Genomic DNA, 22,223 nt, shown 5'->3' with positions numbered 1-22,223 from the left:
CTAAGCTGGGAGCCTGATGTGGGACTCAGTCCCAGGACTCTGGGATCATGACCCGAGCTGAAGGCAGACACTCAACCTACTGAGCCATTCAGGCATCCCCAGCAAGGGTGTTTTAATGACTCAGATTAGGTCCTACTAGAGAGTGATAACCACTTTTATCCAGAGATAAAGAATTCCAAAGAATAAACACTTCTTCCCACTATATTCATCTGAAATTTAAGCAGAGTAAATACACCTTTCAGTCCACATTTTAATGGATATATTGCCCATAGTGAACACACTAAAAAATAGATCACCAGCTTAGGTAGGCTTCAGTGATTGTGCTACCAGATGTTGAGGGGACCCAATCTGGATTCTGAATGGAAAGAGTTTGACAGATCTAAGCAGACCTGGTGTTCATGTAGATCTTCACAAAATAACTCCTGTGGGCACTGTATACTAGGGAAAATAGGGAGCTTAATACAATAGTTACCTCTCCTGCATGGAAAGAGCAGGGCCCTAGTTCTTATAATTCCTGTTGGTTTATTTTGGGTTGTAATTTGTCATGTCTTCACCACCCTTCTCTACAAAATCACCCGACTTTTGGAAATGAAACTGCTTGAAATGAAATCATGTAACATGTTCTTTTGGTTGCTAGTTCCCTTGAGGCTATAGAGATGACAGGTGTATGAATTAGTGATGCCATAAATTAGAAATGATTTGAGTACAGTAAAGCTGGGATCCTTGGCCATTTTTTTTAAGAGCTGGGCCTATGGGGTCTATATGTTTATTTTATACTCATTTAGTGACCATGCCAGCTATAGTTTGCCATCTGTGTTAAAAAAGATTTTTTTTTAAAGAAAATTTAATACTTTTTGTTTTATTTAGTTCTTTCTAATTCAAGAGGCCAGTCTCTATAAACTTGAATTGCATGGAGTCTGACTTTGTAAAAAAGCAGTAGTTTGTGCTTATCTGTCCAATCCTTTCTTATAGCCCGAATCTTTAACCATCTTTTGTCTTCTTCATTCTTTACCTCCAAGATTTACTTTCAGTTCCTCACTAAAGCCATGACTGGGGTTTTGTTGACTAGAATTTCTTCTCTTTAGGTCTCTAGATCCTGGGATGATAGTGTTGGCTCTGGGGTAGTGTCCTCCCCTATCTCTTTCTACCATCTGTAAACACTTTCATTCTGCCTTTAGTGGATGGGCCTCCTGAGGATACATGAAGCAGAGTGTTTGTGAAAGGAAACTGATAAGACTGAAGACATTTTCCTTTATAAAGGAGGCAGGGTGGAATGTGGGGAAAGGTAAGGGAATAGATCTGTTGTCATTATTACTCATGCATTTCAAGCATTGTGTGGGTTTTGCCTTTACGTGGGGTTTTGTGAGACCAATACTAATGGACTTTATGACGGGGAAGTTGAACATATTTTAAATTTAAAGCAGTCTCAAAAGCATGGCACTATGATTCTGGTCAGTAGGAGAGCCTAAAATAATTTATTGTGATACATTGCAACAGAACCTCCCTTTTTTTAAGCAGGAGGGAATGTAAATTTGAATATCTTAATGTTCCTAATTAATTTTCAGCTTTAGTATGCCTACTTCTCTTCCCATATAAGCTGCTTTCTTTCTTTTATTCTTTTTTTATGTGTTATATTTTAATGCTTAGCCTAGATATTAGGCACACTTCATTTGGATCGATGATATGTTGTTATTGTAAAATGTACTTTTTCTTTTTATTTTATTATGATTTTAACATTTAAAATGTTGAGCCTGTTGACTTGTCTGTTGTTCTGCTTGAGGGTTTTTGTGGTTTTTTTTTTTTTTTCCATTTTGGGAATAGGCTGCATAGTGTTATGTGATTGGTTAATTTTCTTCTAATACTGCTGCTCTGCCTTTGAAGAAGACAATGAGCTTGCTATAGTTAGTAAGCAAAATCTTGCATGCATGGGCAGGAGGAAATTGGGTAATCCTGAGAAATCATCTGCTAGCTTTGAACATGAGATTAATTTTGGTTTTGATTACTGTGTTATACCAGAGGTTTGGGAGGGAAGGAGGAAACACGTAAGGGTCTGGTTTTTAAGGCAAACTTTAAAAAGGTTATGTAAGATTTGATCTTTCTATAAATATCTTTTTATAGTGATACCATTGGCATTTTTTAAAAATCATAGAAGTTTTGAGCATAGGTCCTGGTCACTCAGAGCAGACAATTTTAGACTTAAGAAATATTCCCTCAGATCATCAGTTTCATCAGAGGCTGATGTTCTTTTCGTACCTTGTAAGGTAAGAGGTGGGTTCCTGGGAGATGCTGAACTAACAGATTATATAAATTTGTAGGCTGTATATAAGTGCTCAAATTTAGAGCTAAGCATGGGTGGAAAACTTGACCTCAACTCAGCTTGTCCCCTTCTCCCCTTTAAAGATCAGTTAGCTGATAGAGGCATGTTTTAAGAAACAGGCTCTTTGTCAAAAGTAGATATTGTCCTTAAAATTGACTATTCACTTTAGCATTAAGCCAGGGCCTACCCTCCTGGAGACTTTACGGGTGCCTTGCATTCTTGCTCCTGCCAATTGAATAGTAAGTATTGATTTGCAACAAAGAAAATTAATGTTACGTGTTTGTGAGGGATTCATTTTTAAGTGATATTCTCCCTCTCTCTTAAATAGCAAGTGATTAACTGCAACTTTAATTTTCAATTAATCAAATTAGGTTTCTACTGGTAAATTTTGATTACATGCAGTTCTAACAGCTTCCAGATACACTTCTCTTTCCCATATGCTTACCATATGCTGAGTAAAACCAATGTAGAATAAATTAGTGTAAAAGTAAGAACACTTAGTTCTTTTGTAGAGTTCATCTTGAATGATGGAAGACAGCTCAGAATCATTTTAGCTACGAGGCACCTTTTGAAAAGTGATATGGCAAAATAGCCCATTTATGTGTGCCAGGGTCTGTTTTCATAAATGTAAATTTGAAAGTTCATTAAAATTTTGGCATGTGATTTGGAATGCATAATAACTGGAAGTGATTCAAAGCCAGAAATCTGTATCCTTATACCAACAACATGTTTCACTGAAGACTGGCTTTGTGTGGTTGTTTAATATTTAAAAGTTAAAAAAAATAGTATTTACTCGATGGTTATGGCTCTGGAAACTATGTTCAGGACGGAGAGGCTGCAGAAGCAAGGGAGAGCCAGCAGTCTAACTGGTGGGCCCAGAATGCTCACCAGCCTCTCCTCCTTTTATAAGCAGGGCAGGTGACTTTGGACTAGTGAACACTGTCCCTAATTTTTCAGAGATGGCAAAACAGAAATGTGTTTTCTCCTCGCTTTCTTTGGGAATGTGAAGATGGACCATGAAGGGACATTTCAGCTCAACGTAAAAAGAGCTGAGAAATGGCCAAGCTGGGGTCAGGCATAGGTGGCATCTAATGCTAGTAGCTAATGTGAGCCCTTAGTGCTTGGAGATATTCTAATGTTACATGCCAGGTCTAGTGCTAACCTGTAATATAAGCCTCCCAAGGTGAGGATGTAGAAGCAAAGGAGAAGACAAAAATTGACCTACCGTTGGTGCAAATCAGCCCGCTGATACTACCATTCTCTGTAGTAAGAGAAGTGCATTTCATCACCAGCCTTTCAGGCATCCTCCAGTGGGGCAAAGGAAGCAGTGCTCCCCAATCAAGGTAAGAGCAAATGAGGAATTACTGCAACAGGAAAGGTTTTATTTTATTTTTTTTAAAAGATTTTATTTATTTATTTGACAGAGAGAGAGCACAAGTAGGCAGAGGGAGAGGGAGAAGCAGGCTGTCTGCTGAGCAGGGAGCTGGACGTGGGGCTCGATCCCAGGACCCCAGGATCATGACCTGAGCCGAAGGCAGCTGATGAACCAACTGAGCCACCCAGGCGCCCTGGCAAGGTTTTATTTTAAAGCTTACAGGCTAACCTTTTCAAAATCTTATCCCTTGCCCAATGTTGTTTTTGCTGTTATATATGTGTACTTTGTACAGATGCCATTTTTATTCTGTTATTTCCCTCCACGACTTTTGTTTTTTAAAGTTTCTTGTTCCCTGACATCTCAGGCGCTCTGGTTTCTACCTTCCAGTTTTGTTTTAGGAGGAGAAAAATGGTTTATGAGGGGACTAAGATGATCCCCAGGATGAAAAGTCACACTCTTGGGTTTGTGATTATCTCCTTAGCTCATATTCTATCACTCAGTATGCCATTTATGGATATTGTTCTGTAATTAACCAAGCTTCCTGCAGAAAGTAAGTTTAAAATCACTGTCGGCTTGGTTTATTTCCTCTCTTACCCTTTGATCTATTTGACTTTGACACATGCTTCTTACCAACTTCTGTAGATTCTCATTCTGACAGGATACTTTGATTCTTACCCCTCCCCACCAGCCCTGTTTCAATGTATCAGTCACCAGATTGGATGTTCTTGTATCTGTTTTGTGGACTCCGGGTCTTGGCCCCTCCTTTTCTTTCACCCAAACCTAGTAGTTTTTCCTACTCCCTGGCTCCTTTTCCTCAAACCATTTTTTACATTGTGGCCAGTTACCCTTTTGTAAACATGGGTCTTCTCAAGTTTTTCTGCCTCTTAAAAGTATTTGGTGGTTGTCTACTGCCTATAGAATTCAGCTCCTTATGGTACTCTGTAAGGAACATTACAGGCTGGCCCTTGCTACTTTTCTAGCCTCACGGTTGGTCACAAATAGCCAGGTACCTATAACCATACTTCAAGTTCACTTGTAGTTCCTTATCAAGCCATATAGTCCCTCTACCCTGGGTTATTTGCTTATGCTTTTCCGTTTGCCTACAATGGACGCCTTTCATTTTCTTCTCTCAAGTACTTACCTACTTTTCCTTAAAGGTAATCTCTTTTGTGTGTGGTTTTAACTGAGTCTCCTAAGCCTTAAGAAGGCTTGCCTGTGGTGTGGTTATATAATGGTTGTTGGTAAATTTGCCTTTATGGTTAGATGCTTAGCTATGTAAGAAGCAGGAGACTGTGCCTTACTCAGCTTTGTCATCTAGCACATAGCAGAAGGCCTGGCATGCAGTTGGTGTATTCCATACAATAAATAAATATTTATTGTATGGAATTTAGTTTATTTTCCATTACATTTTATAGAGAATGAGTGAATCTTAAAGTAAATGAAGTACCTAAAAATGGTATATTTGAATGAAGATTTGTGGTTTATCATGATTTATGGAAGTAGAAAGGGAGATATCACAATTCCTTGGCACTCAAATTAGTGAATAGATACCATGAACCATAATTGGTAAGTTATCCAAAACCTTTGGCTAAGGAAAGTGTGTGTGTGTGTATGTGTATGTTTCAATGAGAAATTAACTTGAAACCAGTGAAAGAATGACATGAAACTCTGAATTATAAATAGTTCTTTTTCCCCCCCCCAAGATTTTATTTATTTGAGAGAGAGAATGAGCGGTGGGGAGGGGCAGAGGGAGAGAGAGAGAGAAGCAGACTCCCTGCTGAGCAGGAAGCCCGATGTGGGTGGGGCTCGATCCCAGGACCCCGAGATAATGACCTGAGCCGAAGGCAGATGCTCAACAGACTGAGCCACCCAGGTGCCCCAATAGTTCTTAATAATTATTTATTGATAGGGCTAGAGTGGAACCTAGGTTTCTGGGCCCTGATAGGAAGAATGTTGGAGTGGAAGGGGTTGTGAATGACACAGCTGAGAGGGAAGTGCTTGCCATCAGTTTCTCTGTGTGACTTTGGATAAATAATTTTTCTGACTCTCCTTTTTATAACGCACTGCACCTGAGTACCTGAGTCAGTAGTGTATACTAGACTGTAAGTAGTCGAGAAAGAAAAGAGGACTGGCAGAAACAAGAATGGGCAAAACATTGAGCCCCAGGGATTTTAGTATATACCTTGTCTTTGGCCTTTAATTTGTATGGAGCAGTCTCCTGTTCTCACAGCCCCAGGAGGATATGTTTGGGAGTAAATTGTATTTTATAAATATTTCCACATTATCTCCCATTATACATGTTCTTCTTATAATTTGATTTTGACATTCCTATCACGAAGTGGGGGTGCTGTTTCTCCCCTTTGAAGCTGAGTGTGCTCTTGTGACTATTCCAGCCTACAAAGAACTGCAGAAATGATTCTAGGTGGTTTCTGAAGCTAGATCATGAAAGTCTGTGTGGCTTCCTCTTTGTTGGCTGGAATGTAATGCTTGGTTACGAAACCTGCAGCCATCATATGAGCAGTCCATTTAGCCTGAGGCCATCAAGTTGTGAGGTGAGACTGAGAAGACTTAGCTGCGTTGAGATGTCCAGCCAGCCTTCTGCTTCCCTGGACTCCAGCAGCTCCAGCCACCATCTAACTGCAGCCGAATAAGAAATTTTGAGCCAGAGCTGCTCAGCCAAGCCTTCCTGAATTCCTGACCCAGAAACCATGAAAGATAGTAAAATGGCTATTGTCCTTTTAAATTGAGTTTGGGGTTATTTATTCAGCAGTTGATTGTTAGAACATGTTTCTTTGGGGAAGCATTTTCTATTTTCTTCTAGGTGGTATTGAAGGAAGACATGGCTAGAACTAGAAGAAGCACTTCTTAGTGCAGATTGAGAATTGTCACTGCCCTAACCTGTTCCTCCAAATTTTCGTACCCTAATTGGGCGTAGGTCAAGGAGGGGAGATCATAAAGGAGAAGATCATGTAACAATATTTTCCTCTTCACATTACCTTTACCTAATAGTTGATAAAGAAGGGTTAGCCAAGAGTAGATGCTTAAACTAAACTGACTGTGTCACTGGAATCTGTTTTGGGGAAGTAAGGCTGTGGGCAAGAAATCCTGCGAATGAGCTTGGGGTATATCTCTATGGGAACAGTGAATGAGGTAAGACCAGGCTGTTGTCAAGGAGGCCAGAATTTATGCTGAATAATTTATCGTTCAGTGTGCTTTTTAAAATATTAAAATCTGAGTGCCTCTTATGGGTTGAATTTGTTCCCTGCCAAAAGATAAGATGACATTGTAACCCCCACATACCTGTGTACATGACCTTATTTGGAAATAAGGTCTTTTGTAGAGATTGTAGTGGATTAGTGTGGGCCCTAAGTCCAATGGCTCGTGTCTTCATAAGGAGGTGGTGTGAAGATCCAGAGAGACACAGGGAAGAAAGCTATGCAAAGACAAGGCAGAGACTGGAGTTAGGCCACCACAGCTAAGGAATGTGAGTGTGCCAGCAACCACTAGAAGCCAGAAGCTAGCAGAGTGAAGGAAGGATTCTTTCTTAGAGCTTTCAGAGGGAGGTTGGCCCTGCCAACACCTTGATTGCCTTGATTTCTGTCTTTTAGCATGAAGGATTAAATTTTTGTAGCCTCAAGCCAACCAGTTTCTGGTACTTTGTTATGGCAACCCTAGGAAGCTACTGTGGTACCTGAAGATAGGGACAATGCAAAAATGTTGCTCTTCAAAAGTTATGGAGATGAAAAGATAAGCCGCAGGCTGGGAGGAAATATTTGCCAAGCATATATCTGACAAAGGACTTGGATCTAAAATATATAAAGATATATAACCCAATAATAAGAAACCCCCATTTAAAAATAGGCAAAAGATTTGAAGACATTTCAAGAAAGGAGATACACATGTCAAAAGAAGCACATGAAATGATGTTCAGTATCCCAAGTTGTTAGGAAAATAGAAATTAAAACTACCATGAGATATTATTACACTACTCCTAGAATGGCTAAAATTAAAAAGAATGGCCGTACCAAATGTTGATGAGGATATGGAGCAATTGGAGCTCTTATACATTGCTGGTTCAGTACTTAAAATGGTGTATCACTTTGAAAGACAGTTTTTCTTTTTCTTAAAAACCTTAAGTATACAACCACCTGGTTGTTCTATTCATAGCTATTTACCCAAGAGACTTGAAAGCATACTTCCCTAGGAAGACTTTTACACAAATGTTCCTCAGAGTGTTACTTGCATTAGCCCTAAACTGGAAGTAACCCAGATGTCCACCGACAGGGAGGTGGATAAACAAATTGTGGTATAATGAAATACTACACAGCAATAAAAAGGGATCAACTATTGATATTTACAACAATATGGAGGAAACTTAATATAATTAAATAATTATATTGAGTAAAAGAAGCTAACTTCCTCCCCCAAAAGAGTACATATTGTACGATTCCATATGTAGACATACCAATTTTAGAAAATGCAAAGTAATTATAAGTGACAGTGAAGATCAGTGGTTATGGGAGGTGTGGTTTGGGAGGTAGGGCAGGCCAGGGAGGGGAAAGATTTTAAAGAGACATGAAAAGGGATTTAGGATTGATGGATATGTTCATAATCTTGACTGTGGTGATGGTTTCCTTGGTGTATATTTATGTCAAAACATCGAATTATGCACATCACATATGTGGTATTTTAGTATGTCAGTTATGTCTCAAAGCCAGAACAAAAAGAGAAAAATTATATGGGAAAAATTAGGGTTAAGAAGGGGGCGTGAACTCCAGGTCCTGTTCTAACATTTATCAGCTGAGCATGAGCAGGTGCAGTTTGCTTTGCCATTTACTGTTGAATATGCCGTGTCTTTAATGGCCAGAGACCATTTAAATCTAGAGCCAACAAGTAAACCAAACCTTTAGAATCAGTTGGGGTTTAATCACAGAAGACCATAATGGGTTATAGAATAAGGGATTTATTATAGAAGTTAAACCTTAAAGATTGATGGTAGGAGCTTGGGAAATGAAGGGCCAGGAGGCAAGCTGGAGGATGAGTGGAGTCCCCAACTAGTCAGTCTGAGAAGCCAAGCGTGAGACAAGGCTCCTGGGGCAGGGGGCCGTGGACTCATGTGCCTCTGTGTAACTACCATCTCTTTGTGTCTGTTGGTGGGCCTGGAGTTGCTGTTGACCCTACAGGACCAGTTTGGAAAGGTGGATAGGGATCTGAGAAGAGCAAAGATAAGCTTGAACCCGCCCACAGAGCCTGTCTGGTCACTGTTCTAACCATAACAACCTTCAGAGAGTAATGGCTTCCAAGTCCATACAGATCTGTCCAGACCTATGCAAATTCTACTCTTGGTCAACCCTAAGCTGCAACTATACAGGGAAGAGATTCCAGGAAATGTAGTTTATGCTTAACAAATTTGACACAGCATAAACCACCACAACCTGCTAATTAATGGCCTTGGTAATTGTAGTACCAGTTATGAACCCATGGTCCCCTGTTCTTATGTAATGGGTTGATTATGCTAAACAAATTCAGAATATCTTTGGGAATGATCTGATTGGGACAGAATGCAGTGAGTTAGTCTGGGCATGAGGAATAAGGGTAGATCTTTTCAGAATCAGGGCTGATTACAATGTAAACAATAGGGAGACTCTCCATCCCCTCTTACAAGGAAGGTGTTTATAGCAACATAAACACCTTTTCAGCACAGTAACATAAACAGTTTCTCAAGGAAACATTCTCTGGCATTCAGGAAATGTTTCTTTCTTTACAAACAAAAAGTGTTTTTCTTAAGATTTAATTTACTTAAGGGCTCTGTTTAGAACAAGGCTATGATTGTAGAGGGATAAATTTATGCCCAGAGCACTTTTGTGGTAGGCTCGAGTTGAAGTCCTTATAGAGACATCTTGTTTAAAAACCCGTAGACTAACAGGGCACAGGTCAGTATAGGTATACCACGTTACATTTTAGATACGCCTCTGGAAAGTTGTATAAATTATACTTTTGTGAGTCAGATTGTATTACAAATTTCTGGTAGGCTATGATTTGATATTTTCTTATGAAAATCCTTCTTGAAAATGTGAAGACCCTTTGTTACAGGTATAACATACTACCTACAGTGAGGCCACGGCCTATGATATGGGACATGTATTTATCTCAAACATACCTAAGTAATGCATTTGTACAGTGAATAAATGCTTCCTAAAATTGGTCAAATTAGGATGCTTATGTTAAAATTCTTTAACTTCAAACAATTGGAAATAGATTTCATCCCTAAGACACATTATAGGTTTGAAAAGGAGAGGAAAATTCTTTAGCAAGAATGCTTTTCTTTTCTTTTCTTTTCTTTTTTTAAAGATTTTAGTTATTTATTTGAGAGAGAGGTAATGAGAGACAGAGAGCACAAGAGGGAAGAGGGTCAGAGGGAGAAGCAGACCCCCTGCTGAGCAGGGAGCCCAATGCGGGACTCGATCCTAGGACTCCAGGATCATGACCTGAGCCGAAGGCAGTTGCTTAACCAACTGAGCCACCCAGGCGCCCCAAGAATGCTTTTCTTAATAGAGGATGGAGAACAGATGTACCCATTTTCAGCACGTTATTAAAAATATATAGTTCTGGTAGTGCAATGAAGATGCTGTTAATAGGCACGAAGCATCATGTTTCTTTTTTGTTGTTGTTTTTTACCTTTGTGGAAAGGCCTGATTTAATTAAAAGATTTACCAACAGTCTCTAGGAATGATTTATTCATTGCTGACTAAATTTTGTATAGCTTTGCACAACTTAGAATATGGATGCAGGAGATGGTTTATCATGGTGCCTTTTGTCTTAACCTCTGGAGTAGTGCTTCTCAAAACTTTAATGTGCTGACAAATGACCTAGGCATCTTTTTTTTTTTTTTTTAAGATTTTATTTATTTATTTGAGAGAAAGAGTTAGAGGTAGCACTAGCAAGGTGGAGAGGGAGAGGGAGAGGGAGAAGTAGACTCCCCGTTGAGCAGGGAGCCTGATGCAGGACTCCATCCCAGGACCGTGGGATCATGACCTGAGCCGGAGGCAGATGTTTAACCGAAACCAACTGAGCCATCCAGGCACCCTGACCCAGGCATCTTGTTGGTAAATGTAGGTTGTGATTCAGTAGATTTGGGGTAGGGTCTGAGATTTTTATTTCTGTTAAGTTCCCAGGTTTGTAGAACACACTCTGAGAAGCAAGTAAGAGGCTTTTCTGAGTATAATTTTTGGTGTGGTTGCCCATAGTATTCAACATTTTACAGTAAGTGTAGTAGATAGAAAAATGATTTTCACATATGCCCCGTTTTTGTCTGGAGGACAAAAAGATAGTGGTAGACTCCCATTAATTAAGTAGCTTGCTAATAGTTTGGCAGGAATGAAGTATAGGCATTTCCTATTCAACTAGCTGTAAGTATATTGCATTTTTGAATTTATGAAAGTGGAGTAGTTTAAAAGCCAGGCTCTCATTGAGATGCCAGTTACCCTAGGAGGAAGAGAAATCATTTTGGATATATGTGGAGTACAACTATGGGCTTATTTCTTTCCTCTGGAAAGATCTCTTTGTATCTATAAAAGTAATAAAATAATTACATCCTTGGATGTTAATATATATAAAGTTAAATGATTTTTTGTGGGTATTAAAATAAGTTCAGGTCCAACTTGGTTGTGTTTGGAGAAGAGTTTGTGGTTGCTTCGGCAGCACATAGACTAAAATTGGAATGATACAGAGAAGATTAGCGTGATCCCTGCATAAGGATGACGGGCAAGTTCATGAAGAGAAGAGTTTAATATTGAGGAAATGTTCAAGGTGGGAAAACTTGCCTGTTTGAAGGATAAAAATGGAGAACTAATTTGAAAATAATTTTTAATTGTCACCATTTTTTTAAACCTTCAAGATGGGCAGCCTAGCAAAATTGTACCAAGTGATATTGAATACATTGGTCTTGAATAGTTTCAAAGAAAACTTCAGCCAGTTGGATTTATCTGGGAAATATTGAAATATGAATTTGAGGCTAGAAAAAAATGTTTAGAGAGATAAAGTCAAATACTTCAAAGAATTATTTGCTTATTTCTTAAAAAATGACTCAGTTTTTCTTAATTTTAAGTTGAGCCTTTATGTAATTGAAGGTTAAAAACAAAGGAGAAAAAATGAGCATCGTTAAAGCTTTCTGAATTAGTGCATAGATCTGGTCTTCCTTGAGGAATGGGAAGAGATGTAACCAAATGGCTATTATCTCTGTAGATGATATGATAGACCATAGAAATCATCCACAACAGTAAAAATCCCCTAGGATCTGACACAGGTGCGAAAAAATTCCCAGGGATTCTGGAAGTCAAATTGTGTTTATCTACGATAATAATAACTGATAACCAAATTAATTTTAACTATGATACTCTAGTAGTCTTCAGATAATAAGTTTTTTTTCTAAGTGCATCTTCCAAAAGATTGAGGCTGTAGTTGATAACTGAAAAATTTTCATTTGTGTTTCAGATGGTTAAGTGTATGGAAGTATGTGTTCTAGAAAAGTAAGGAAGGAGGTATGCATTCCATGGGAGCTAAGTGTTAAAATGACAGTAGTGTTTTTTATTTGTATTTGTATTTTTTTAAAGATTTTATTTATTTGAAAGAGAGAGGGAGCACAAGAGGGAGGAGGGGCAGAGGGAGAAGCAGACTCCCCACTGAGCAGGGAGCCAGATGCAGGACTTGATCCTGGAATTCCAGGAACATGACCTGAGCTGAAGGCAGTCACTTAACCAGCTGAGCCACCCAGGCACCCTGTATTTGTATTTGTATTTGTATTTTTTTTAGAGAGAGGGGAAGCAAAAGAGGGGCAGAGGGAGAGAGAATATCCCAAACAGGCTCCATGTTCAATGCAAAGCCCAATGTGGGGCTCGATCTCACGACCCTGAGATCATGATCTAAGCTAAAATCAAGAATTGGATGCTTAACTGACTGAGCCACCCAGGCACCCCTGTTTTTATTTCTATTTTTTATTGTTTGATAGTAACATATTTTAAAGTATGAGCAGTAGGAAAATAACTGTGGTGTTAACAGATGAAACAGTTATACATGCACATTGTAGACCATTTGGGAAAAGACAATAAAAGTTTGAAAACCCAGTGTACTTTCTAATTTTTTTTAATATAGTTTAAAAAATGTAATTTCTTCACTGTAATGTATTTCCCACATGATTGCACATTTTTGGGGTGAACATTATTTTCTATGGCTGCATAATATTCCACTTATAAAAGAAATATCATTTGGGTAGTCATTCCTTCTTAGACATTTAAGTGAATTTATATGTTTTTCTAAGATGAATAATACTATAATGAACATCTGTGTATAATGCTTTTCTTTGACCAGAATTTTCTTCTTAGGTCAGATTACCAGAACTGAAATTCATATTCTTATAGGAAACCTTTCCTTAAAAGCTCTTTGTGAAGTTGAGGGACTGTTTACAAAGAAATACTAACCCTTCCTGGGTGTTAAAAGATAAGGATGTTATGACAAGGTGTTAAAAGCTAAGCTGGAGTTGGACAGATCAGATTAACCTGGTTCTATCTTTGACACCTGTTTTTAACACTTGTTGAAAAGGGAAAAAAATCAGGGCTAAAAATTGGTCTTTTGGTAGGTTTTGATAGGTTGGATTCTTTCTAAGGAAATGAGTTGTTTATATGGCAAATGCCTTTAAAAATATTTTGCTAATAAATAAGAGTAGGAGAACACTTGAACATAAAGTTTCTAATAATAAGTTTATAATGTTTAACTCCTAGCCCTCTTGACTTTAATTTAGGGCAAATGTATGGAGATAGTTGTGATTCACTAAGCAAATAGAAAAAAAAGAGGGAAACAAGAATAATACTGCCATAGGAAGAAAATAGAAACTGTCTCACAATTCAGACTATAGACTGATTTGTAATATTTATTCTTAGCCAAATTTTTTTTAAAGATTTTATTTATTTATTTGAGAGAGAGAATGAGAGAGAGAGAGAGAGCAGGAGAGGGGGGAGGGTCAGAGGGAGAAGCAGACTCCCTGCCGAGCAGGGAGCCCGATGTGGGACTCAATCCTGGGACTCCAGGATCATGACCTGAGCCGAAGGCAGTCGCTTAACCAACTGAGCCACCCAGGCACCCTATTCTTAGCCAAATTTTAAACATAAGACAGTCAGTTGGATAGGTAAGCCATAAATCCATCCTAGTTGCTCCATAAAGTTTCAAACAACCCCAAATTTCTAATAGCCCACATCATTTTAGTTGCCCTAGTGTCTTCTCACAATAGATTTACAGCCAGAACAGAAGGTTTGCAAGACCAGATCTATAAGTTATATTTTCTATGTGTATTTTACTAGAGTTCTTATTTTAGTTGAGAAATTTTAGTTTTTAAGTGGTTTTTAATTTTTCTGGATTGTAATGATCTCTTCTATATAGTGAAATGTCTGTAGAGAATATTTTTTTCAATTAATTCCAAGACATTGATGTATACATAAATCTAGGAATTAATGAAGTACTGTTTTCATCATTTTTATGTTTGTGACTATATTTTGAAGAACGTATATCAACTATAAATTAACTTGTTTAGAGGGGGGAGGGAGAGAATCTTAAGCAGGCTTTATGCCCAGTGGGGAGCCCGATGTGGGGCTCGATCTCACAACTCTGAGATCATGACCGGAGCTAAAATCAAGAGTTGATGCTTAACCAACTGAGACACCAAGGCTCCCCTATAAGTTAATTTTTAACTACATAACATTTGGTACATGAATATAAGTAACGTGTAAAGTAAAAAGCAAAATAATAAAATGAACGTCCATGAAGCTACCATTCAACTTGAACTAGAACATGACCAAATTATCTCTGAGTTCTAGCCCATTCAGTTTCGCAGAGCTTTCAGGTTAAAAAGATCTTGGTGCCTACTCTTCTTTTCTTTCTTTCTTTTTTTTTTTAAAGATTTATTTATTTGAGAGAGAATGAGAGAGCACATGAGAGGGGGGAGGGTCAGAGGGAGAAGCAGACTCCCCACCGAGCAGGGAGCCCGATGCGGGACTCGATCCAGGGACTCCAGGATCATGACCTGAGCCGAAGGCAGTCGCTTAACCAACTGAGCCACCCAGGCGCCCGGTGCCTACTTTTCTAAATAGAATTAGTATGCTACTAGCCTTTGGAAGAAATCTAAACAAGTATATGCAATTTACATTAGGAACACCTGCAGATTAATGATTGATGTCAATGCATATACATAATTCATAATGACAAAGATGTTTAAAAATAGGACATTAGCATTGAAATTGTTATCTATGCTAGATTTAAACTTTTAAAAAATACTTCTTAGACTAGAAATTGTCTTTATCTAAGAGTCTGTTTTAAAAATATCACTGAATGGGGGCGCCTGGGTGGCTCAGTTGGTTAAGCGACTGCCTTCGGCTCAGGTCGTGATCCTGGAGTCCCGGGATCGAGTCCCGCATTGGGCTCCCTGCTCAGCAGGGAGCCTGCTTCTCCCTCTGACCCTCCTCCCTCTCATGCTCTCTGTCTCTCATTCTCTCTCTCACAAATAAATAAAATCTTTAAAAAAAAACAAAAACAAAAACAAAAACATCACTGAATGTAAAAACAACATGGATATATTATTCGTACGTAAAAGACCAAATATGTGTTTATTTAACAACATAAATTCACATTACATGTTGGAAATCCAGGGTTTTTTTTTTTTTTTTTTTTTTTTTTAAGAGGAAATTATGTATCCCATCCACCAAGGACCTTCTGTGTTTCCAGATCTTTGCCTCATTTTCTGGGAATCAAGATTTCAAGGTTAAAAGGATGCGTTGGCGGCTCGGTCAGTTAAGCGTCTGCCTTCGGCTCAGGTCATGATCCCAGGGTTCTGGGATTCAGTCTCGAATTGGGCTCCCTGCTCAGTGGGGAGCCTGCTTCTCCCTCTGCCTGCCGCTCCCCCTGTTTGTGCTCTTTCTGTCTCTCTCTCTCTCTGACAAATAAATACATAAAATCTTAAAAAACAAACACCTATTTAAAAGTTATACACAACATATTATCATTAGAGGAAAGTACTATTGATTAGTAAAGTTGCAGGTGTATTATGTGATTATTTAAAGGTTCCCCCCCAATATTTTTCCCATTTGTACTTTTGATAATTAATATTTTGGAATATAGTAGTTTTTGATTTTTCAAATTGATTATTGACTGAATCTCAAAGAGTAGAAACCCAAATTGCTTTTAAGTTTTTTGTTGTCTTAAGCAGTAACCCTTTGAAGATTAGTAAACAAATTTTATTCATCTCATAAAACTATTGCAGGTGATTGTCTCTGAGTCTGTCTTCCTCATAAAATAATTGATAGATTTCAATTTTGGCTTATATCTTCCCCCTGATTTCTTTCCATATTATCATTGCCTTTTTTTTTTTTTTTTTTAAGATTTTATTTATTTATTTGACAGAGACAGAGCACAAGCAGAGGGAGAAGCAGGCTCCCACCTGAGCAGGGAGCCTGATGCGGGGCTCGATCCCAGGACCCTGAGATCATGACCTGAGCTGAAGGCAGTCGCTTAATGACTGAGCCACCCTGGTGCCCCTTATCATTGCCTTTTATCTGAAATTTTCTGCTTTTTAAAAAAAATTTTATTTTATTATGTTAGTCACCATACATCATTAGTTATTAATGTAGTGATCCACAATTCATTGTTTTCATATAACACCCAGTGCTCCACGCAGTACGTGCCCTCCTTAATACCCATCACCAGGCTAACCCATCCCCCCCCCCACCCTCCCCTCTAAAACCCTCAGTTTGTTTCTCAGAGTCCATATTCTCTCATGGTTTGTCTCTCCCTCCAATTCCCCCCCTTCATTTTTCCCTTCCTTCTCCTAATGTCCTCCATGCTATTCCTTATGTTCCACAAATAAGTGAAACCATATGATAATTGACTTTCTCTGCTTGACTTATTTCACTTAGCATAATCTCCTCCAGTCCTATCCATGTTGATGCGAAAGTTGAGTATTCATCCTTTCTGATGGCTGAGTAATATTTCATTGTATATATGGACCACATCTTCCTTATTCATTCATCTTTGAGCAGGAGTATGAGCGTCTGGATAGTGTGGTGTAAGTGGTGTTGTTCCTCACTTTTCCTTTAAAAAAGTTCTCATATGGCTTTAACTTTCTTCTGCCCTTTTTTTTTTTTTTAAGATTTATTATTTTATTTAGAGAGAGGGAGTGCCAGTGCAATGAGGGGGAGAGGGAGAGAGAATCTCAAGCAGACTCTACCCTCAACGCGGGGCTCAATCCCATGACCCTGAGATCATGATCTGAGCCAAAATCAAGAGTCAGACGCTTAACTGTCTGAGCCACCCAGGTGGCCCTTAACTTTCTTTTTTTTTTTAAATCTAAATTTAAATTTTTTTAAAAGATTTTATTTATTCCTTTGAGACAGAGAGATACAGAGAGAGCATGAGTAGGGGGAGAGGCAGAGGGAGAGGAAGAAGCAGACCCCCTGCTGAGCCAGGAGCCCGATGTGGGTCTTGATCCCAGGACCCCAGGATCATGACCTGAGCCGAAGGCAGATGCTTAACCATCTGAGCCACCCAGGTACCCAACTTTTTCTTCTTATAATGCCATAGTTTAATGGGTTTGTGGATTAAGAATAAAAAGAAAAGTGATTTTACATTAAAACTTAACTTTTTGGGGCATCTGGGTGGCTCAGTCAGTTAAGTGTCTGCCTTTGGGCTCACGTCATGATCCTGGGGTCCTGGGATTGAGCCCCGCATCAGGCTCCCTGCTCGGCGAAGAGCCTGCTTCTCGCTCTGCCTACTTATGCTGTGTCTCTCTGTCAAATAAATAAATATCTTTAAAAAAACAAAAACCGAAAAAAACTTAACTTTTTAGGGGCACCTGGGTGACTCAGTTGGTTAAGCTTTGGTCTCTTGATTGGGGCTCAGGTCGTGATCTCAGGGTGTGAGATTGAGCCCCACGTAGGGCTCTGGGCTGGGCATGGAGCCTGCTTAAGATTCTCTCCCTTTCCCTCTGCCTGCCCCCCACTCCCCTTGCACTTTCGCTGGCTGGGGAGGGGCCTTAACCTTTTATTGACTAAATATCTATCTTGATTTTTGAATGTATAGGAACAAATGTGTGGTTACATAGGTTTGTATTCATTTTTAGCAATGTAGTTTTTTCTCTCAGGTTATCTGCTGTAAGGACATTATAAAATTGTCCTTTTGATTTAGAGAACTTTTCATTTGAAACTATGTAAAGTTTCTTCTTTTTGAACTTTAAAAATAAATTACTTTGTTGTAGAGTAAGATTCAGTCATCTTCTAGCTGAAAAAAAATTTTTTTTTTTAAGATTTATTATTTTATTCAGGGAGAGGCACAGGGAGAGGGAAAGAGAATCCCAGGCCGACTCGGCACTCAGTGCAGAGTTGGATGTGGGGATTGAACCCACGACCCCAAGTTAGTACCTGAGCCAAAACTAAGAGTTTGATGCTCAACCTGCTGCACCACCCAGGTACCCTGAAATTTTAAACTCATAAATGTTATGGGCCAGTTAGCTTTCTTACATGTAAGTCAGCCATCAACCACTCTGGTTGTCAGCAGGTTACTTAAGGCTTTTATTCCTCTGTTTCCTCATCTGTGCGGTGGAAGGAGATAGCTTTTCAGGGTGGTTGTGAGAATGAGAGGAGTTGTTACATCTGAGCACTTTTATGGAAATACTTGCATTACTTTTCTGTCACTGCCATAACAGATGAACAGAAATATAGCTGCTGAAAACCACACAAATAATGTTCTCCTGGTTCTGTAGGTTAGAAGCTGGGATTAGCTCAACTGGTTTCTCTACTATAGTTTCAGGGGCCTGAAATTCAGGCGTTGGTCAGCTAGGCTGTTCATTGGGAGGCTCAGGGAACAATATGCTCCCGGGCCTATTCAGGTTGTCCTCCGACTCTGGTTCCTGTGGTTGGAGGGTTGACGTTTGTTTCTTTGTCAACTGTCCACTGGGCCAGCCTTAGCTCCTAGAGATTTCTCCAGTCCTTTGCATGTGGGCCCCTACATTTGAGAGCCAGCAAGTGCTCTGCAAATCCTTTTCACACTGAGAAATTGTTCTGACTTCTGCTGTTGCTGCATCTCTCCTATTCCTCTTGTACCACATCTCTCTCTGATTAGAGCTGGGGAAGGTTCTCTGCTTTATAGTCTCATGTGATTCGTTCAGGATCATCTGCATAATACATGATAATCCTATAGCCCGTGGTCAGTTGATTAGTGATCTTAATTACATCTGCAAAATCTCTTCACAGCAGTACCTAGAGTAGTTTTTTTTTTTTTTTTTTTAAGATTTTATTTATTTATTTGACAGAGAAAGAGAGATAGTGAGAGCAGGAACACAAGCAGGGAGAGTGGGAGAGGGAGAAGCAGGCTTCCTGCCAAGCAGGGAGCCCGATGCGGGGCTCGATCCCAGGACCCCGAGACCATGACCCGAGCTGAAGGCAGACGCTCAACGACTGAGCCACCCAGGTGCCCCTAGACTAGTTTTTGACTGAATAATGAGAGGACAGGAATCTTGGGGATAGCTTCAGAATTCTGCCTGTGATCGTGCTCAAAAATGGTAGTGAGGAATAGTCTGGGAGGTGACAGGCAGTGATGAAAGAAATCACATGTTTACCTGAGAAGTACGGAGTAAATTGTTTAAATCCCTTATAGGTAGGCACTGTAGTCCTTACTTTTTTGTATCTTTAGGACCTTATGGCTTGCCATATATTTATTTAAATACCTGCCATTGGTTGATAACTTGAATGTAATTTCTCTCTTTTTTTTTTTTTTAAAGATTTTATTGATTTATTTGACAGAATGAGAGAGAGAAAAAGACCATGAGAGCGGGGAGGGTCAGAGGGAGAAGCAGACTCCCCGCTGAGCAGGGAGCCCCATGTGGGACTCGATCCTGGGATCATGACCCAAGCTGAAGGCAGTCGCTTAACCAACTGAGTCACCCAGGAGCCCCTGGTCCCACTGTGGAATGATTTAATTCTGGTACCACTGTGGAATGAGTTTCCCATTACCTTTTTTGCTACTTTTCATTTTCATTAAATCACAGAGACAAAATAGCTTGTTCTTGTGTTATAAGCTGCCAACAACCTTTTGTTATTGGAACAGAAATTTTGAGGTATTTTGTCTTGTACTCTTCAAGGATTTGTTAGTCTTTTGTGTACTCTTAGCCGTGTCTCCCGTGACTGTATTTGAAGATAGGTTTTAAGTAGAGCATACTGTTGATAGTTGAATGTAGAGTTGTCCACCTGCCCCAGCAGAAGGGGGCGCCCTTATTGCTGTTTTCAAGGTGGCTTCCTTAACACTGAACCTATAACCACAGTGGCCAGCAAGGTGATAATCACTCAGCGTTCCTCTTACCATTTGGGGACATTTTCCCAATCAGCAAATCTAGGACTTCCTTTCATGATTTTAATCAGACATATTGGAGACCTGCCAAGAAAGAAGAGTATAAATCATCACTTTTAAGAAGCCAAGATCTTTGAAAAGGAGTTAAGCCTTTTAATGACAGTGTTTTTAGAATATTTACATAGGCCAGTCTGTAGATATGGAAACCTATTTGTCTCAGGGACCCTCCTCATTAAAATTTTTAAAAAATTTTTATTTTTCTTATACTCTTTCCATCAGACTGGCTTGTTCATCCCTCCACCCCCTATAACCTCTACCACCTTAATCCTGTGTTAGGCAAAGAGAAATGAGGAGTTTATTTAATATACTTTTGTGGAATAGTGTTCACTTTGTTACTTCCTTTCATTCATAAGTGATGTCTTGGAATCTTTTCTGCTTTTTCTGACTCTTAGACAAAAATACATGTCTGTCCTCCCCTTCCTAAAAAGATGCATAACATGAAACAGCCCTTTGTGCCAAAAAGTTTAAACGCTTTTTACCCAAGTACCTTGCTTACCTTGCTGCCTTTGAATCTGATAATGAGGGCTGGCTGCGCATGCATATGGTTAGTTCTTTCAAGAATGCCTTTCTGTCTAAATCTAGGATCAACACTGTCCATTCATTGTTCCTTTGATCTTTCTGTATGTTTTGCAGACTCATCTGGCAATCTAGTTTCTCTCATGGAAAACTGGGCATTTGTTCTTTTCCTTTACTACCTATAAACTGAATTCGAGCCTTCTTTTACCAAATTTCATTTCAGGAGAACACATCTTTTAAAAGCTCTTTGAAAGAATCAGATTCAGTGTTGTTTTGTTTTGTTTTGTTTTTTTTTAAGTAAGATCTCTGCCCACATGGGGCTCGAACTCACGACCCCAAGATCAAGAGTTGCTTGCTCCCCCTGGCTGAGACAGCCAGGTGCCCTTACGTATTGCCTTTTTAAAAGTATTTTTAAAAAGTAATCCATGTTATCTAAATAGGTTAAAAGTATCATATTTATTTAATTTGTTGAGGAAGTTATCATTCTTTCTGAGATCATTATTTAGAGTCTTCTAAATTCTTGACAATTTTTCAGTTTTCTTTCTTTCTTTTTTTTTTTTTAAAGATTTTATTTATTTATTTGACAGAGAGAGACACAGCGAGAGAGGGAACACAAGCAGGGGGAGTGGGAGAGGGAGAAGCAGGCTCCCTGCAGAGCAGGGAGCCCGATGCGGGACTCAATCCCAGGACCCTGGGATCATGACCTGAGCAGAAGGCAGTCGCTTAGCCAACTGAGCCACCCAGGCGCCCTCAGTTTTCTTTCAATTGATGTACATTGTTCAATTTGTCTTATAGATCACCAGCCTGATTATAAATTTTTAAAAATATTTTATTTGAGAGAGAGAGAGGGAGAGAGTGTGAGCACACACTCGCATGAGCACACTAGCAGGGAGGAGGGGCAGAGGGAGAAGCAGGCTCCTCCCATGAGCAAGGAGCCGGATGAGGGACTCTATCCCAGGACCCTGAGATCATGACCTGAGCCGAAGGCAGACGCTTAACCAACTGGGCCACCCAGGCGCCCCATGATTTATTAATTTTTTTTTTTTTAAGATTTTATTTATTTATTCATGAGAGACAGAGAGAGAGAGAGAGGCAGAGGGAGAAGCAGGCTCCCAAGGAGCAGGGAGCCCGATGTGGGACTCGATTCCAGGACCCTGGGATCATGACCTGAGCCGAAGGCAGACGCTTAACCATCTGAGCCACCCAGGCTCCCTGATTCATTAATTTTTTTAATTGTAAAATGTACGTACATAAAATTTCATTTACACTGTTGTGAAGTATACAGTTCAATGGCATTAAGCACATTCCCATTGTTCCATAACTTTTTCTACCATCCATCTCTGGAACTTTTTCCTCATCCTAAACTGAAAGTCTGTATGCAGGGAAACAATAACTCCCCTTTTCCCTTCTCTCTCCTTCACCTGGCAACCACCATTCTGCTTTCTGTCTCTATGAATTTGACTTAATTGATTTGTTTTTATAATGTTTACCTTAACAAAACATTTATCCTTCAAGGCATGACTGGGGGTATGGTCTGGGGGCAGGGAGGAAGAGTTGATTTATAGGTATCAGATT

At 39.4% G+C, this 22,223-nt stretch overlaps 1 protein-coding gene and 1 non-coding gene across 3 annotated transcripts in view; both read left to right on the top strand.

Moving 5' to 3' along the window:
* MLLT3 (MLLT3 super elongation complex subunit) overlaps positions 1 to 22,223 on the top strand; it is a 282,898-nt gene that overhangs the window by 103,841 nt on the left and 156,834 nt on the right. The window lies entirely within an intron of this gene.
* On the top strand, positions 11,378 to 11,484 carry LOC123850310 (U6 spliceosomal RNA). Its single transcript, XR_006792277.1, has one exon. It is a non-coding gene; the product is annotated as a U6 spliceosomal RNA (small nuclear RNA).

The sequence above is a fragment of the Mirounga angustirostris genome, unplaced genomic scaffold (assembly GCF_029215605.1).
Source record: "Mirounga angustirostris isolate CCGP_5_RB_7025 unplaced genomic scaffold, mMirAng1.0.hap1 SCAF_15, whole genome shotgun sequence".
Classification (NCBI taxonomy): Eukaryota; Metazoa; Chordata; class Mammalia; order Carnivora; family Phocidae; genus Mirounga; species Mirounga angustirostris.
Note: the sequence above shows the minus strand (reverse complement) of the source record. Positions and strands in the feature narration are given on the sequence as shown.